Genomic DNA, 17,591 nt, shown 5'->3' with positions numbered 1-17,591 from the left:
GGTCAAGCTAAAATATTGGTTTTTTGACATCTCTAAACCGCTTAATATAATCATAAACATGCTCATTATATTTTTGCCTAACCATAGTTAAATCTGAAAGTTGAAGTTCAGTTTCACCACAATAAAAATATTCATGAAAGTTTTGCTCCAGTTGCGCCCATGTTGCAATAGAATTAGGAGTAGGCGATGTAAACCAAGTAAATGCAGTACCGGACAAAGGCAACAAAAATAATTTATCCTATAAACATCTGATGGGCCGATATCACAACATTGGGCTAAAAATTGTCTGACATGCTCGAAAGTGGATCTACCATCTTACCCTTTAAACCTAAAAAAAATCTAGAATAGTAAAACCACGAGGATATGCCATCAAATCAAAGTAATTAGGGTATGGTTTTTTTATATGCACATGCTTTACCCTTAGGTTATAAACCTATTCTCTAAGTATATTATCAAGCTTATCCTTAAAACTATCATTCAGCTGTAGAGAACTAGTTTGTGAAGCAGATGGAGTGCTAGCACGTGGTTAAAACCCTGACAAAGAAATTTGAGCATGTGATTCTTGCAAGGAAGACCCACTAAAATATGAATTGGTTACCGGCCCGTACAGAATGCCGGTACCGATAGACAGTAGGAGTGGTATATTATAGCTATTTCCTAATAAATAGGTTGGTGCAAGCTAGAATTAGAACTAGCACTTCCATTATTGCTGTTGTGATTTTGTCGAACTGAAGTTGAGACAATAGGAGCAGCTATGCTAGGCATAAAATTATTAGCTGAACTGCTCACATAGTTCTGGCCACCTTGATAGCTACTTAAAGGGACATGGGGCTGCACAACGTTATTAGCCGATGCATCAGCTGTATGAATATTACTAGGAAAGTTAATGAAGCCACTATTCTCCATCGGCCTTTACTCAGGATACTCATCGTTTTGCAGCACTAACGAACGGACATGACCAAGTAAATTATTTTCAAGATGAGTCGCCCCTTAAATTCTTCAATTCTATTAGCTACGATTGAGTACTTGTGTGTGTCATAGCTTTCACATCAGAATCGTACTTATTAGCTACACACACATCAATTAGATGAGAAATTTTTAAGTAGACTATTTTACTTCGGTGTTGATCGAATCAGAAGGGTTCGACACATGTACCTTCTTGACGATGCCGATCCTTGTCTTGTAGTATCCAGTCAACTTCAGTTCTAGCCGCTCAGCCATCTCCTTCTCAACCTCTTGTTCAAGCTCGCGCCGATCATCCTCTGACAAATCGTCGAGCGTGACGGCGATGGTGTTGTCCCGGTTGAAGTCGCTTCCGTTCTTGGGTTCGGTGTCCATCGTGTGTATGTCATTCTTCTTCGTCCCCAGCGGATTCGTCAAGTGTGTTGGCACGTAAAATCGCAGCACAACACCATGATATTTGTCATGCTTTCGTGACGACGAACAATTGCTTTTCGGGCAAAGCAATAAAAAATCCCTCGCTTTCGTGAAGGAAAACAAACCGTTTGTCAGTGCAAAACTGCAAAGATCACCAAACCCTTGGGCTCCTAGGGCTCAGCAGGAAGAAACTACAGAAAGAAACGAACGATAAAAAGTAATGTATTTATATTGAAGTAGATCGATTGTTTTTTTAATCGGCCATGGCTTTATATATAACTGGACTTTGATGTATACAAGGCAGTACTTGACGTATACGAATAGAACTCTAAAATCTAAACCGATTAGAATCTAATCAGGTCATCTTTATCCCCGTACCCGAACACATAGAGAAAACACCTTCGGAGGCCCTCCCCCGCCTCCCGGGTCGCTTCAGCCGATTCCGAAGGCGCCGCCTCGGCCACCTTCGGAGGCCCTCCCGCGCAGCGCCGTTCACCACGCCGCCGCTAGAGGAGGCTAGCCGCCCGGTGGGCGGCGGCGGCGGCGGGGCATCTCCGACCTCTTTCCGTTCTTCCCCTTGGTGGTCGCCTTCCGATCTGGCCGCAGGCTTCCCGATCTGGTACCTACTTGGTGATTCCGGCCTTCCGATCTGGATGAAGTCCATGGCCTAGAGTACGTGCAGGGCTGGTTCCTGGATGCATCCACACGGCTGCTTCAGAGGTGCACATGCGTGTAGATGCTCGACGGCCGTCCAGGCTGCCGGCTAGTTGCACCACATGGACATGGTCATGGCTGCTTGGTCACCTAGGTCTTGGCGGGCAGCGGCATGGCCGGGTCTTCACGGCTAGGTGGAGTTGGCAGATCTGCTTTCTCGCTTCTGATTGGGTCACCGGGAATTGGATCCAGGACAACGGCTGCCTCGCTGTGGATCATGGTCACCATCAAAAGATTTTCTGAGAGTTCATCTTCAAAGATCCGGTAGTTGACTTCGGCGGCGAGATGCAAACTATGGACAAAGTCTTCATGCAGAGGGATGGTTGTGCGGCGGCGGTGGTCACACCGCATGTAGCTGCTAGGATTGTGAAAAAGTGGTGGCGACAACACATGAATGACTTTGATAGGTTATACTTGAGCACCCGGTCTTGAGTTTCAGGGTGAAAGCCTAAGTCTGGCCCGAGTTGGGTACACCTGGCAATGGAGATGTTTTTACTTCATTACCTTGTTGAAGGCATTGTCCGGAATGCTCGGACTGATTCTTCTGGGTGAAAACCTTAGATTTAGCCTTAGGTGGCTTGATCCGGTGACGGTGGCATTCGAGTGTTGCTCCCTTCCTGAAGCGTTGCTATTGAAGAACCTCATTGTTCGTGTGGTGTCATAAGATGGTCGGTCCAGATATGGTCATTGTTATAGTTTGTTGATCCAGATCGGTTTCTTTGGATTCTTTTTTCTTTTTTCCTTGCCTATACGCATGAGGTTTTTTACAGCACCCTGGTACTCCATAGATAGAGATGGGAGTACCAACAAAATCTGACCGTTGATTTGAGAGGGCACTTTAGACTTTTTGTTTCCTTGATTTAGGTATAATATTGAGATATTCCCGTGATCTAATTTCCTAATCCGATCAGCTAAAAAAAACTCATCCGATGAAGCGCACGCCCGCCGCCTCTGATCGTGCACTATGAGGTTGCCGGCTTGCCGCATCCTCCCGGTGGAGCCGTCCCCAGGCCCTCACGCACATGCATGAAGTTTTGGCAACTTAGCCGCCGGCGACCCGGCCCATCGCTGGATCTACGCATTGCATGCACCTATGTTCCTAGTGTTGTCAAGCAATCAGTTCAGGTTTCCAATTCCAAAATCACGTAATTATTAATAGTTCCATCACGTTTTATCTCTTTTGAGATCTGATCTATTGATTTTGTTTTTGGGATGTGATGAAGAGGTCCTTCTCTATGCATCCCGTGAATCAAGGTTCGGTCGCCAGCTTAATCGCCGCCTGCAGGTTGGTTTTATCCCTTAAATAGTGGAGAATTAATGATCTAGTCGTAGATTACCAAATTACCCTCAAAGTGGTGGTACTCCCCAACTTTTAACGGTAGTACCCCAAGGCATCTATATACTGGAGTGTCAAACAATCCTATCTATCAGATCAGAACAAATGGACGGCTTATATTTGTTTGAGGGTACCGTAAAACAACTCTTGTCGTGGAGAAGCTCTAGACCCGTATCCGCCACCTTCGGCGAAAACTCTAGACCGGTCGATCGGATGACGGTGGTGCTCTTGTGCCGTATCCCTCTTGGGGGCATCATTCTTGGAGGTATGCATACGCTTGAGGGACCAATGGACGACATCTGCGGTGGAGCAGCGTTCCATGCAACGGGGCTCAAGCTAAACCAAGTAAAACCATCGGTGATACTTATAAACTGCGCGGGCTTGCCGTTGTCGGAAGTGCTACAGGAGTTCGATGGTTAGATAGCAGATTTTCGCACAACATACCTAGTGCTGCCGATCTCGCTAAATAGATTGCGCATGGTGCATTTCTAGTTCATCATCGAAAGAGTTAGATCGCTCCTGGAAGGATGGAAGGGAAAACTGATGAGCCTAGCCGGCCATAGGGTGCTCGTGCGGGAAGTGCTCACTGCTCTCCTCACGTTTGCTCTAACAGTGCTCAAGGTGCCTAAGAAAATTTTAAAAGGGGTTGACAAGGCGCGGCGGCGGTTTCTCTGGACCCAGGATGAAGTGGTGTCTCGTGGCAAATGCAAAGTCGTCTTGGAGTAAAGTTTGCTCGCCGATTGCCAAGGGAGGACTCGATATCCTGGATCTGCAGCGCTTCAGTACCGCCCTCCGATTACGCTGGGTATGGCTCACTTGGCAGCAGCCGCAAACGCCGTGGATGGATTTTCCTCTGCTATGTGATCAACGTGACCAGGAGTTGTTCACGAAGGCCACGACAGTCAACATTGGCAGCAGCTGATTGGCAAGCTTCTCGAAGAGTTCATGGCTGGGATCGGCGCCGCTATGCAGCACCTACCCAAATCTTTTCAACAATGGATCAAATCTAATGGGTGGCCGGTGGTGGAGACTCTTATTCAACAAGCATTGGTTATGGACTACAATTTCAGTCCGCCCCATCCTCGAGCCACAACGCAGTCATCTGGAAGGCCTGGGCCCCCGGTAGTGCCAAGAAGTTCGCTTGGCTGTTGCACCACGATAGGTTGTGGTGTAATGGTCGACTGCAACGGCGTGGGTGGCCAAATGGCTATTTCTGCCCCCTTTGCGTGAGAAGCCCGGAGTCCTCGAGGCACCTTCTGTGGGACTGCCCCTTCTCTTCGTCAATCTAGCAGAAGGCCTCGACCTGGGTTGGCTACACGACCATGAAGCAACGGCGGGAGGCACACCACTACTCCCTCAAACACTGCCAAAGGATGATCAGCTTGACTCCCTGAAGGTTCAAAAGGGGGTTCAAATCAATGCTAATGTTGATTTCCTGGGAAATTTGAAAAGCGAGGAATGCCTACATCTTCACATCAAAGCTGCCAAGGGTCAGTAACGTCCTGTGAGCCATAAACAATGATCTTGAGCAATGGAGGCTGGCGGGTGCAACTTGTCTTGAGCGCCCTTTTGAGGAAGATGTTGCTAGATAATTAATCACTCCCCTCTCCTCCTCCATTTTTAATTTTTCTCTTCTTTTAGCACGTGTTTTTCGTGCCCTTGATCACTTGATCCCCATTGTTTCCCGCTTGCTTTCTCCTAAATCAATGAAGCCCGCCTAAACCGGACCATTAAAAAAACATAGCAGTTACATATGCCCTTGATTTTTGACCTATAGAGATTTTTTTTCGATAAAGGGAATATATTAATATCACGAAGATACCAATTACACCCGGCCTCTGCACCAACACGTAAGTCTTGACACATCGATAATTTAACTTAAAGGGTAAGATATATATTATAATAAGTTTCATTGAAGTTAAGTTACCAATTAAATGCTCTGTTCTGATTTGATAATAGAGTTAAGAACAATAGAAATACCACCAACACCAATACATGTTCAACACTTAATTAAGGCACCCAGATATTGACACAAGAGAAGACATTACTAAAAATAATTTTTATATCTTAGCCATGTACAATGCGTGAAATTATCTCAAAGAAAGGTCGTATGTAAGCCGTGAGTTTGTGTCCAGTCACAAATTGTAAAAATGGAGATCGCATCCATCCAACTGATGTTGTGGGACACAAAAGGCAATGTTTATCAAATAATTTATCCAGGGTATTAGTGGACAGAGGACGAATCACCCACTAGCATATGTGCCTTCAGACTGCACCGGGGGCTCCTCCAACAGCATACACACCTCTTGTTAGACTCACCACTAGGGATGGCCATATCGACAAGACGAACGACATGGAGCACGACAACAACCTGGTAGGGATAGGACCGTGCTTCTCGAATGGCCACTTTGTGCTGGGCGCTCTGACTATCCATTGGGTAGAAGGGTAGCTGCCAATTTGGCACCAAGTTGTCTTTTGTTTTGAATCTTATCTTGTGCTGGTAACTAGCTTTGTTCGATATCTCTCCCTAATAATAATAATAATAATAATAATAATAATAATAATAATAATAATAATAATAAATAAAGCACGGATTGAGTTTGTCGGATTCACCGTCACAATACGCTTTCTTCCCGTGATTTTACGCTTTCAGTTTAAATTTAAAACATATTCGAGGTGGTACTAAATTTTGTCCATCGCTAGCACTGGACCACGCGAATTATGGGCCGCAAGTTCACCGAACGGCTGCTAGCACGCGAATTATGGGCCGCAAGTTCCCGTCGAACGGCTGCAGCACTGGGTCACGCGAACGCTAGCTTCGCTTATGGGCCGAGAAAACACGAGGAGTGAAACTTGGGGAGTCGAACGCGAGACCTATACAGAATATAGAATACATGGCTTACCATCACACCATGTAACGTGCTGAGTTGAAAGTCATAGCGTCGGTATCCTATACAACTAGGAAACCACCCGTATTCTCCTAAAAAGGAAACCACAACTATTTTTCTAAAGAAAAGAAAACCGCTACTATAAAACAAAGTTGATCCCTCGATCTAACCCGTCGTCGTCGAGGCGTGGTCGCCGAGGATTCTGGCGAGGTAGGTTCATGAGAGGTGCCGCTGAGGTCAAGCGACGGACTAGATGAAGATTTGTCCGCCCGCGGCCCCGCGTGTGTCGCTCTCGGGTACAGGACCAATGAGGGTGGTCGTCGTCCCGAGCCATGATGGGTGCTATTGGAGTATTGGTCATGGCTCAGGGTCGTCTGTGCCTACTATCTCTTCTGATCCATGGAGGCAAGATCCAGCAGCAGCGTGCGGCCATGTGCTCGTACTACCTCCTTCACCGGCAACAGGGGTGCAGCAGCGGCTCGATCCTTGATCCTTGCGGCCCCGTTGAGGGGCTGGGGCACCTACAGCTTGTGCGCTCTCTCTCCCCATCAACCGCTGGCCCTACCTTCACTTTGAAGCTCCGTGAATGGCATCTAATATGCCCTTTGCTTGGTCAATATAAACTACAAACAGAGAGGTGACCCAGTGAATAATCAAGTCAGATGTTGATCAGATCGGAAGATAGATACAGGGGAAGAAAACGAGCTTGTTGGCTACAACCTGCTGCAAATGCTCTGGTTCAATGGAAGGTATCAGTGAGGAACTAAAAAGCTAGCGTTGCATCTTACAGTGATAAAGCTTTTAAACAATCCTTCATAAAGTGATAAAGCTTTAAACAAGGGCGATGCTAGGCGCCGGCGCACCGGCCGAAACGTTCGGCCGGTCCAGCCCTAGCCGTTCGATGCGAGGCGTGCGCGGTTGGATCTGGAGCAAAAAAAAAACTCGCCCCCAGCTTCTTCTTCCTCGGCACGATCCCCTCGCTTGGGCTGCGCCGCGCCGCGTCTTCTATCCCCGCCGCCCGTCCACACCCTCGCCGCCCGTCTCCGCCGCCGCTTCCAACCCTCGCCGCCCGTCCCCGTCGCCGCTTCCAACCCTCGCCGCCCCGTCCCCATCGCCGCTTCCAACTATCATCTGCTGGTTGCAGCTTGCAGCGGCGACGCTTATAGCTCTCCCCGGTTATAGCTCCGCCGCCGCCCCTCGCCGTTGATGCTCATGGCTGCAGGAAATTGCGTCGGCGACGGCCGCCAGCCAACCACTGTGATTGCGGCTCGGTGGCGACACGCGCAGGTTGAAGCATTTCGCACATATGATTGAAGCTTTCTCTACAACGGATGCAACTTTTCTGGTTATGCAGTGTATGTTTGTAGCTTTCTTTTTCAATGGTTGTAGCTTTTTTCATCTAGGGTCGAAGCTTTTCTATCAAATGGTTGCAGCTTTTTTCTTGTAAACAGCCTTGGTTAATGCTTTCTCTATCGTTTCGGGTTGAAGCTTTTTTATCAAGGGTTGTAGCATTTTATGTCGACGGTTGTAGCACTCCGCCATGGCAATGACTGCTTGCAGCTTTTGATGTATCTGGTTGAAGCTTTTTTCATCTACGGTCGAAGCTTTTCTATCAAATGGTTGCAGCTTTTTTCTTTGTAGCAGCCTTGGTTAATGCTTTCTCTATCGTTTCGGGTTGAAGCTTTTTCATCAAGGGTTGTAGCATTTTATGTCGACGGTTGTAGCACTCCGCCATGGCAATGACTGCTTGCAGCTTTTGATGTATCTGGTTGAAGCTTTTTTCATCTTGGTTTGAAGCATTTTGGTTAAACGGTTGTAGCATGAGGGCGTGCGGCAGGTTCTGCAATGCCTCCGCCATGTCTGCAGCGCGAGCGCCGCCGTCCTCGCAGCTCGCCGTTCACCATGCTCGCCATCCATGATGGCAGCTCTCCTGGGCACGGGTTGCAGCAGGCCACGACGCGGTTCCAGCTTCCGCCGGGGCCGGCGAGCGAGGACGGCGAACGGCGACGGGGACGGCCGGCGCGGGTGGCCACCGGCGATGAGGACGGCCGGCGGGGGCGGCGAACGGCGACGGCCAACTGAGATAGAGACCGGCGAGATGAAATAGAGAGAGAGGAAGCAGCGCAGCCGCGTGGGGCGTTAATGGCGAGCAATTTGTGGGCCGATGAAAAGGGGATCGCACAGGTCGCGCGCGACCGGCCGAGTGGTTCGGCCGGTGCGCCGGCCCCAATCGTTTCCCTTTAAACAATCCTTGCGTGCATATCAATCTTTTAGTGTAATATATTATTATATGGTTCATCTCTAAAAAGGCATGTTCTGACTTTGTGATGTCTATATCCAGTATAAAGCACTAATTAAAATCATCGGAGAAAGGATTTTGCGGCAGCTAAATTTGCAGCCTAAATCACCGCATTGTCTTCCTCGACGCTGACCCTCGGGCTTGAAGGCCTGCTTCGCCGCTTTCGATTACAACATGCACACTTCCTTGTAGGCATAGCACGCCGACAGCAGTTGCCATAATTCCGTGGGTCGCGTGCGTGTCTCAGCGAGACTTGGTCTGTTTGTTTCCATCGGGCGAGAAGCCATCGGCTAGCTCTAGCCTGGTAGCGTACAATGGGATCGATCCATCCACCAGTGTCTGCTTGTACGTAGTTATCCTCTGAAGAATCCATCCACCAGCGTGTTAGCTTAGCTAGGCTAGCTTGTACATGTTGATTTCTCTGGGCCATAAGCACCAGCCGGCGAAGAATTGCATTGTAAAGTAAGTCGGAGAGGTACTCAGGCATATGGCCCCAACGCCGCCGACGTCAACACGCCCCTAACTTCTTGATCAATCCATGCACCTCGATGCTCCTGCAGGTCTCGCTTGGCTACCAGATACAAGCTTTCTATGTTAATTGCTTTGGCTGTCTTTATCTTCGGGCTAATGGAGGTGTCCTCACCTGAACTCATATTGGAACCAAGTTACATGGCGTGATGATGATCAGTAGATCAGGTACGCAGAATAAAAATATGAAATAACCTGCTTTGATGTTTCCCTGGTGTGTTCACATGCTTTTTAATAGTTCCCAACAGATTACAAGCACGAGGACTGCCAAGATGAGAGCTATTCTTTGGCGCCCATATTTCTGTATGCTGCCTGCAACTAAGATAATTGCAGTTTAACCATGTCTCCAAGCTAACCCTTCTGTTTAATTAGTTTCTTCCGACAATGGCGCATGGTGCTGGTTGATACATATGTGTACGTGGATGGAACAAATGATTGGCTGGAATTAATGCACAAGGCACTGCAGGTGGAGACTCCAAACTTTGATGTTTGTTCAAATTAGCCCCAATGAGAATGGTGTGGGCAAAACTCTCGGTTCGCTGAACTTTGCGAGCTGACAGAGGTGAACTTTTTGCAATTTACCCTCCTTTTAATTGGGTACTGATTGAAATCTAAATTATCATATCCAGGCCATATATCGTTTTTCTGCATATACATAATTGATAAGTTTCTCTTTTCTTATATTTTTATTCACCAGAAAATTTTATAGATTACATGTTCATAAGAATGTTTTATTGACATAACCAACTTTTTGTTTCCTCCCGCTGCAACACATATACCTACCTACTAATAAAAAAGGTAATATTCTTGGTTTCGTCATGCTTTGATCGTATTACTTTCGTCCGTATGTTTTATTGACATAACCAAGTTTTTGTTTTCTCCCGTAGCAACACACATACCTATATACTATAATAAAGCAACGTAATGTTTCGTCCCGCTTTGATCGTATTATTTTAGTTCGTATGTTTTCTCCAGTTAATTTGGCCGGTTCAACGAGGTGGGACTATTCCATATTGTAGCGGCTGTTGCACTCGGCCTCCAAGATTTGAACAAAAAGTCCAGATGAACCAAAAGCCCACCTCGCCTCTGAACGACATAACAACTAACCAACGGGTCTAGATGATGATTGTGTTAGATGAAGGGTTCCTTTAGTAATTAGTATCACCTCGCCTTTTGAAATAAAACTTCACAGGATGTGGGAAAAGGTTGGAGATGACATGTGGGTCCGTTGAGAGCGGGATTCTAAAAATTTCTCCCGTTGCAACGCACGGGCATTTGTGCTAGTGACTAATAAAAGATTTTGCAAGGAGAAAATGAATGGAGAAAACTGAACCTTGTTGATCCCAGTTTGCGTATTTGGATATTTTCGAATAAAATCTTGGAGACGTGAAACTCATTTTTCCAAAATAGTTCACCAGAGTTGTTTGATGCAACTATAAAAAAACGACAAAGGTGAACATGCAAATGCAAGGACCCATCCAATTGCTAAGACGAAGGCATGCGTTTTAAAGTTTTTTCTTTTAATAAATTTTGTGCAGCTAGAAAAGCTGTTGACATGGAAGATATTCATCTTCTTAAATAGGATGATCTGAAAGATGACATAGTATAGGGTGCCCATATGTTGACCCAGAGGATGGCTCTGTTCTCTCCTCTCGCTCCCTCTCTCCCTGCGCCGCCTCTTCCTTCCCCCGGCTCCTCCGCCATCGCCCTCTGCCCCTCCGGCACCAATTTGGGCCCTGACTCTCCCGTCCCCCCTGTGTCTGGTTGTTCCTCTCCCGCTCGCTCGGTTGAGGGGCGCTCTCCGGTGCCTTCGTCGTCTTCGCTGGGCTCCCGCTTTTGGGCTCTCGATCTCGATGGGGAGGGCTCGTCGGACGAGGCTTCGTCTCCCCGCCCTTCGCCGTGTCTCCCGGGGCGGGCCTCGCCCCTTGCCGCCGCTCCTCGCCTTCGCAAGTTCGCTCCTGGGGGCCGGGGTCGGCCGGTGTCGTCGCTGCCTTCGGATGATGGCTGGTTTCGGGTGTCTCGTCAGCGTCAAAAATCTGGTAAGGCCTCCCGCTGTTCGCATTCTCCTGGGATTTTGGGTGCCGCTCCGGGTGTGGCGTGCCCCCTCTCCCCCTCCTCTGCGCCTGGTTCGGTCTCCCCGGCGCCGGCGGCGGCGTCGCCAGGCCGGGCCGCGGCGCTGGCTCTGCTTGCCCTAGATCTGGCCTCCTCTTCGTTGACCTTTGGCTCGCGGGCTGACCCGTCTGTTGGGCCTGTTGGGCCGCCCGGCTGTGGTGTGTCCTGTCGGCCCACCCCCATCTGGCATCTGGTGTCGATTTCCCCCTCCCCCTGTGGACCCAGTGCGGCCCCTTTCTGCTTTGCCCCCCCTCTCCCCTCGGCCTGCTTGGCCCGTCGGGCCCTGGAGGGCATGACGCGGTCCGGGTATATATGGGTCACCCGTGGTGCTTCCTCCCTCTATTAGGGTTTCCGGCTTCCGCTGCAGATTTGCGTCACCACCGGCTCCCCATCCGCCGCCTCGTCAGATCTAGCCCTCCCCCTCCCCTCCTCCTCGCCTTCGCTTCTGTGCTCTCCACGGATAAGTCACGGGGCTCGTCCTGCGAGGCGGTGTCTGGTAGTAAGCGCCGGCGGGAGGACTCGTCGGGTTCTGCTGCGGATCTGGAGCTTGAGGCCTCGCTCCGCTCGAAGTTGGAGGCGGAGCAGGCGGCTCGTGAGCGGGTGGCTCGCGACCGCGTGGCTTGGGTTGCTGGCCCGGATTGGCTCCAGCGTTCGGAGCGGGAGCGTGCGTCTGGATCTGGCCCGCAAGGGTCCGGATCTGGGGCCTCCCTCTCTCCAACGGTGGATCCCTGGGAGGCGGCGGCAGCGGCTGGTGGGGGATCTCCTCCTCCTCCTCCGGTTCTCTGCCGGCCCTTGGCGCGGGGCGTGGTGCATCTGCTTCGGCTCGGATCCCCCCTCCCCCTCGCCCGGCCGGTGCGGGTGTGGGGCTTCGTCCTCCGCCGCAATCCTTTGCGGGGCCGGCGCGTCCGCCGGTTGGTCCGTTCCCTGGTGCCTTTCCCTCGTCGGGGGTGGGGGACGGTCTCCTGCCACCTCCCGCCTCCCTCCCGCAGATCCGTCCCCCTTCTTCCACCCCTAGCAATCCGTCTGCGCTCACCTGATTCGCTTGCCACAGGCCCGGGCACTTTCAGTCTAGATGTACCAACCCTTTGTTCTGCCTCATATGCCGCTCTTATGGGCATCTTACTGTCAACTGCATGAATCGCCTGAAACCAACATCGGTCATCCAGTTTGGTTTGGGGCTCCCGGGATGTGCTTTCTTTGCCCTGGACAGTGACCTTCCTATCCTGACGGCGGCGCCCTCCCTCTCTAATGCTGCTATTGTTACTGTGAAAGACCAAAAGATCTCACCTCAAACTCTGCTGGAAGGGCTTCGGATTTGGGATGTCGAGGGATGGGATTGGCAAGTTAATCAGATTTCGGACTTTGAGTCCTCTGTTGTTTTCCCCTCCAAAGACTGCCTGCGGATGATTGCTTCGTGCACGAGCTTTACCCTCCCCCTCAACCAGCTGGTGGTGTCTGTCAAGCCGGCCTCTTGCAGTGGAAGGACGGTTGGCCCTTTGTCTCAGGTTTGGGTGTTGGTGGATGATCTGCCAGCGGGGCTTCGCTCGTCTGCGTTTCTCATGGCGTTTGGTGTGCTGATCGGGAATCCTGTGGAGGTGGATCTTGAGTCTTTGGACAAGGTTGGCCCTGCTCGGATTAAGATCTGGTGCGTGGATCCGTTGTGTGTTCATGGAGCGATTGATGTCTTCCCTTCTCCAAGTGGTGTCAGACTCCGGGTTCGGGTGGAAGGGGCGGCCGCTTTCCAACCCCCACCTCCTCCTCCTCCTCCCCCGTCCAACCCCTCCGACAAGCATGACAAGGAGGGTGCTGGATCTGCTGGTGGTCAAAATCCAAGTGATGGCTCCAACCTGAGGTTTACCCAATCTGAATGGGATGGGCTGGCTGAGTCGGAGCGTGAGCTGTTTTAATCCCAGGCCCCTGCTGCTACGGCTCCTCGTGAGCCGGCGGCGATCCCCGAGTCTAACCTCCTGATTCCTCCTTCTGATGATATGCTTCTGAAGATCCAGCCGATTTCGGCCACTCCCACCTCCGGTGCCTGCTCCAACCTCCCTATTCGCCCGATCTCTCCCACTCGCTCCGGGATTGAGGACCTGCCTGTCTCTCCTGTTCGTGATGAGGTGGGAGCCCAGTCTAAGAGAAAGAAGATATCTTTTGTGCTCAAGTTTCCGGCTAAGAGCAGAAACTCCTCGGGCTCCAAGCAGTCCATGACTGGTGTCTGTCGCCGCCTCGACAAGGACCTCGGCTCGATGTCCCGCTCCGGCCCCATCCCGGCTTCTCCCATGGCCCGTTCTTCAGCGATTCGGTCGCCCGCGTCCACGACTCGCAAGGGTAGGCGGGTTGCTGATGCGGGTGGTTCCATCATGGAGCGGACAGAGAGGCGGGCTGCTGCTAAGGATCTCCCCCCTTCAGGTAACCTCCATGGCCCTTGCCCCCCTTCTTCCCTGTCTCGGCTAGTCCTACCGTCTTTATCTGATGATTTCTTGTTAAATATTATGTCAGATGTGGGAGTGTTTGTAGATCCCGAAGTTTGCTCTCCTGCTGCTCTTCTCTCTACTATTCGGGCTAACGAGTTGGCCCAGGCGGCTATTGCTAAAGCTAAAGAGGCCGTTGCCTCTTCGGCTGCTGCTTCTGTAGGAACCCGGGCTCAGGGTGAGGGGTTGGAGGTTGGTAGTGGCCAACCCCAGCCTAACAACTCCAAAAAGGGCCCTTCTAAACGATCTAAACCCTGCATGGTTCCTAGCAGGTCTAGCCTCCGCATTAAAAATCTATCCTATAAATGAGGGCCCTATTCTGGAACATTAGGGGTTTCAGTGCTAGGGGGCGCCGGGACCAAATTAAAGACTTGGTTCGTGCGAATAATATTGATTTGATAGGGATGGTGGAAACTTTCAAAGCATCTTTCTCTCCTAATGAATTGTCGTCTATTGCGGGTATGGATAGATTTTATTGGCATCTGTTACCTGCGTCGGGCCATTCGGGGGGGATCCTCATAGGCTCCAAAAAAGATGTTTTCGATTTCGTTGCCTTTGATCATGGTATCTTCTGGGCCAGCACAGTTGTTTGCCACAAAACCCTTAATTTGCTGTGGGAGTTCATTGTAGTATATGGGCTAGCTGATCACTCGCTATCTTCTCTATTTCTGGATGAGCTCTCTGAGAAGATTGAGGCTTGCAATTTACCGATGGTTATTGGCGGAGACTTTAACCTCCTTCGATCCCCTTCTGATAAAAATAATAACAACTTCTTGTGGCCCCTGGCGAGCCTGTTTCACTTGGTCTAACCACCAGGCTAACCCGATCAGGTCGGTTCTTGATAGAGTTTTTATTTGCTCTAGGTGGGACTCGTTATTTCCCAGGGCCTCCCTCGTCGCCAAATGTATTGTTGGTTCGGACCATACTCCTCTTCTTATGGACGATGGGACACAACTTCATAGACCTCCTGCTAGATTCCAATTTGATGCTTCTTGGCTGCTGATCGATGGCTTCAGTGATATGCTGGCCTCGAAGATTATCCTCCTTCTCTCCTCCAATGCTCGCTCCTTTGGTCCTCTAGATGATCGGCACTCGTGCTCCTATACTTTGCGGAAATTTCTGAGAGGGTGGTCCCGTAACCACGCAGATGAGGAGCATCGCTCGAAAGACCTCCTTGAAGCTCAAATTCTGTCCCTTAACCTTGCGGCTGATGATGACCCACAAGTGTCGGGGATCTATCGTAGTCCTTTCGATAAGTAAGAGTGTCGAACCCAACGAGGAGCAGAAGGAAATGATAAGCGGTTTTCAGTAAGGTTTTCTCTGCAAGCACTGAAATTGTAGGTAATAGATAGTTTTGTGATAAGATAAATAGTAACAAGCAATAAGTAAATAAAGTGCAGCAAGGTGGCCCAATCCTTTATGAAGCAAAGGATAAGCCTGGACAATTTCTAATAATGAGAAAGGAGCTCCCGAGGACACATTGGGAATTATCGTCAAGCTAGTTTTCATCACGTTCATATGATTCGCGTTCGGTACTTTGATAATTTGATATGTGGGTGGACCGGAACTTGGGTACTGCCCTAACTTGGACAAGCATCCCACTTATGATTAACCCCTATTGCAAGCGTCCACAACTACAAAAGAAGTATTAAGGTAAACCTAACCACAACATTAAACATATGGATCCATATCAGCCCCTAACGAAGCAACGCATAAACTAGGGTTTAAACTTTTGTCACTCTAGCAACCCATCATCTACTTATTACTTCTCCATGCCTTCCTCTAGGCCCAAATAATGGTGAAGTGTCATGTAGTCGACGTTCACATAACACCACTAGAGGAAAAGACAACATACATCTCATCAAAATATCGAACGAATACCAAATTCACATGACTACTAATAGCAATACTTCAACCATGTCCTCAGGAACAAACGTAACTACTCACAAAGCATATTCATGTTCATAATCAGAGGAGTAATGATATGCATAAAGGATCTGAACATATGATCTTCCACCAAGTAAACCAATTAGCATCAACTACAAGGAGTAATCAACACTACTAGCAACCCACAGGTACCAATTTGTTGTTTTGATACAAGATTGGATACAAGAGATGAACTAGGGTTTTGAGAGGAGATGGTGCTGGTGAAGATGTTGATAGAGATTGACCCCCCTCTTGATGAGAGGATCGTTGGTGATGACGTTGGTGATGATTTCCCCCTCCCGGACGGAAGTGTCCCCGGCAGAACAGCTCCGCCAGAGCCCTAGATTGATTCCGCCAAGGTTCCGCCTCGTGGCGGTGGAGTTTCGTCCCGTAAGCTTGCCCACAATTTTTTCCAGGGTAAAAGTGATGATATAGCAGAAGATGGACGCTGGAGGCCCACCAGGGGGCCCAGGAGATAGGGGGCGCGCCCCCTGTCTCCTGGACAGGGTGTGGGCCCCCTCGCCTATTTCTTTCGCTAAGAAATTCTTAATAATTCCAAAAAGTTGTTTCATGGAGTCTCAGGACTTTTGGAGCTATGCAGAATAGGTTCCCAACGTTTGCTCCTTTTCCAGCCAGAATTCCAGCTACCGGCATTCCCCCTCTTCATGGTAAACCTTGTAAAATAAGAGAGAATAGCCATAAGTAAAGAGATATAAAGTGTAATAACAGCCCATAATGCGATAAATATTGATATAAAAGCATGATGCAAAATGGAGGTATCAACTCCCCAAGATTAGGCCTCGCTTGTCCTCAAGCGGAAGCCGAAATCGAAAAATATGTCCACATGTTTAGAGATAGAGGTGTCGATAAAAATAAAATACGGACATGAGGGCATCATGATCATTCTAATAACAACAACATATATAGATTTCAATATATAATTTCTTATGCTCAAGTGACAATCAATTCACAATTTCAAGTATGGTTCAAAAACTTCATTGAGAACTAACAAACTATAATCTCAGTCATTGAAGCAATCACAATTTATCATAACATCAGAAAGAGTCAACAATGGAGCTTTTCAGCGAGTCCACATACTCAACTATCATATAGTCTTCTACAATTGGTAACACTCACGCAATACTTGTGGTTATAGAGTTTCAGCCGGACACTGAGAAAGATAGGGGCTTATTGTGTTGCCTCCCAACGTATTCACCTTTAGGTGATGTCAACAATAATAGCCCATGCTAACGAACATCCAATTGGATATATGTATCACGATCTTTAAACCACGAGAAGCTTGCCAAAGGATAAAATGAAAAAGGGAAAGGTGAGCATCACCTTGACTCAAGCATAAAGTAAAAACATAAAGTAAAAGATAGGCCCTTCGCAGAGGGAAGCAGAGGTTGTCATGCGCGTTTAGGGTTGATGCATAAAATCTTAATGCAAAAGAACGTCACTTTATATTGCCCCTTGTGTGTGGACTTTTATTATGCAGTCCGTCGCTTTTATTACTTCCACAACAAGTTCGTACAAAGATTATTTTCTCCGCACTAATAAGTCATACATAATTAGAGAGCAATTTTTATTGCTTGCACCGATGACAACTTACTTGAAGGATCTTACTCAATCCATAGGTAGATATTGTGGACTCTCATAGCAAGACTGGGTTTAAGGGTATTTGGAAGCACAAGTAGTATCTCTACTTGGTACTAGGAATTTGGCTAGCATGAGGGGGAAAGGCAAGCTCAACATGTTTGGAAGTTCAATGACAATATACTTTAACTGAGATGTGAGAAAACAAAAACCATTACGTTGTCTTCCTTGTCCAACGTCAACTCTTTTAGCATGTCATACTTAATGAGTGCTCACAATCATAAAAGATGTCCAAGATAGTATATTTATATGTGAACCTCTCTTTCCTTATCACTTCCTATTAA

Source organism: Triticum aestivum, chromosome 7B (genome assembly GCF_018294505.1).
Source record: "Triticum aestivum cultivar Chinese Spring chromosome 7B, IWGSC CS RefSeq v2.1, whole genome shotgun sequence".
In the NCBI taxonomy this organism is placed as follows: domain Eukaryota; kingdom Viridiplantae; phylum Streptophyta; class Magnoliopsida; order Poales; family Poaceae; genus Triticum; species Triticum aestivum.
This window is presented reverse-complemented; position numbering follows the sequence as displayed.